At 46.3% G+C, this 2,249-nt stretch overlaps 1 protein-coding gene across 1 annotated transcript in view; it reads right to left on the reverse strand.

Moving 5' to 3' along the window:
* MID1 (midline 1) overlaps nucleotides 1–1,950 on the reverse strand; it is a 582,697-nt gene extending 580,747 nt beyond the window's left edge. Inside the window, exon 1 of the mRNA XM_023532275.1 lies at nucleotides 1,669–1,950. The gene's annotated coding sequence lies outside the window, so the exon portion shown is untranslated. The remainder of the gene's footprint in view (nucleotides 1–1,668) is intronic.
* Nucleotides 1,951–2,249: the final 299 nt, after the last annotated feature.

Consider the following 2,249-nt stretch of genomic DNA (forward strand, 5'->3'; position numbering starts at 1 on the left):
TATTTATCCGAAGAAACCCAAAACACTACTTTGAAGGGACACGTAAATCCATATGTTCATTGAAGCATTATTTACAATAGCCAAGATGTAGAGGCGACCTGGGTGTCCATCAATGGATGAATGGATAAAGAAGAGGTGGCATATGTGTGTATAGTATATGATGGAATATTACTCAACCATAAAAAAGGATGAAATCTTGCCATCTGCAACAATATGGATAGACCTATAGGGTATTGTGCTGAGTGGAGTAAGTCAGACAGAGAATGACAAATGTTACATATGGAATCTAGAGAACAGGATGAACAAACAACAGTAACAAGCTCATAGATACAGAGATCATTTTGATGGTTGTCACATTCGGGGGTGGAGAGATGGGTGAAGAGGGGAGTGGATTAAGAGGTACAAATTGGTAGTTACGAAATAGTCATGGGGACTTAGGGTGTAGCATGGGGAATATAGTAGGTAGTATCGTAATAACTATGTATGGTGTCAGAAGGGTACTGGATTTATCGGGGTGATCACGTCATAAGTTGTATAAATGTCTAATCACTGTGATGTACACCTGAAGCTAAAATAATATTGTATGTCGACATAACTGAAAAACTAAAAACTACAAAAATGAAAAAAAATTACGAAAGAAACCAATTGTATTGAAATATAGTCATCAACATTTTGTAAAAAACACATTTTGATTGTTAAAAGCCAGGTACCCCAGGACATATACACCGACTTATTACATGCAGTTTTTTAAACACTGTCTTGGTCCAGTTTTGAAGCCCTGGCTAGAGGCTATTCTTGGCCACCATACACCTGCCTTAATTGCCCCAGGGCCAGGTACCAGACCATTGGGGACAGCCCCTATGCTCCAGAGCCGAGATTATTCAAATTAGCCAATCCTAAATCTGCTTACCCTGTCCCACCCATTCCTTTCCATGGAAATCATAATAAAGGCTCTTGCCCACAGTTCCGCTCCCCCCTCCACCTCGTGCTGGACCCCAGTACTTCCTCATGTGTGTGGCGCCGTGTGGTGTGATTGAACTCCCTTTCTTGGGATCTGTGTGTATAACAAACTATCTTTTCAATGGCAGTCGTTTCCTGGTCTGTTGGCCTTAGCAAACCTAAATAATAATTAAATTTGTTAAAGATCTGCGCATAGGTGTGCTCTCCTGAACAGCTGTCAGAGAGTAATGGAAGAAGCACTGGGCAAAGGAAGGAGTCAAACTGTGATACAATCGCAATGGAAGATTCGGCTGATCCTGTGAGTGCTCTGAAGCTCAGATGGCCCTTCTGAGTTGTCCTCCTTGAGGCTAGGGGACCAGGCGTTGGTACCGTTACAGAGACCACTCACAGGCTGCAGCCTGCCCCCAGGGAGGGAACGTGATTTTGCCTGAGGCAGTTCTCTTAGGCTGAGGGCAATTCCTGGAGATAGCCTCAGCCCCTGAAGGGTCACCTGGGTGTACTTGACAGATCCGCTACCACAATGCAGAAAGACATGTGCTTCTTATTAACGCTTTAAGTAAAAAGAGAAAATTATCTTAATTTCAGAGTAGTGATGGATAGTATTTTGAGACAGAAACAACAATCATATGAAACTGCTAGGATTTGTTGCCTGCATTCCTGATGGGAAAAAAGACTAAATTTCTGTCAGAGGTAAGTGAAAATACAGACCTTCAAGTTCACACACCCAGTTAAGAAGGCCTTGGGATCCGGCACCTTGGTTTGTTCATTCTGGGATCTCCAGAGTCCGCCACAGTTCTGGACACCTACTGATTATTCTTGAGTCATTACTAGAGTTAAAACTGACGAGATACAACTTAACAAATCGAAATTTTAAAACTAAGTCCTCCAAAGCAACCCCTCTGCGTTTAAAACATTTATAGTGGTGAGCTTTGCTCTAGGGAAGTCTCTGTCCCAGGCTAAACTCAGCCAGCGGCTCTGCCTTAGCGAGAAAGGCGCCTGGCCGGGAAGGGCGGAGCCTGAGCGCGGCGCTCGCGTTTATAGGCCGAGGCGGAAGGGGGCGGGCCCCGCTCCTTTGTGATTGACGGACGCTCCCTTCTTCACCACGCACTTCGCCTCCCTCGCTCCCGGAAGTCCTGCCTTCGGAAAAGGAAGTAGCAGCACATGAGAGCGCCAGCGGTGACCGGGGCGACAGCGGTGACCCAACTAGAGGGCGGCGACGGCGGCGGCAGCGGCAGCAGCAGCGGTAGCAGCAGCAGCGGCGGCAGCGCTGGTTAATTGCCGCTCCAGGC

The sequence above is a fragment of the Pteropus vampyrus genome, unplaced genomic scaffold (genome assembly GCF_000151845.1).
Source record: "Pteropus vampyrus isolate Shadow unplaced genomic scaffold, Pvam_2.0 Scaffold81, whole genome shotgun sequence".
NCBI lineage: Eukaryota > Metazoa > Chordata > Mammalia > Chiroptera > Pteropodidae > Pteropus > Pteropus vampyrus.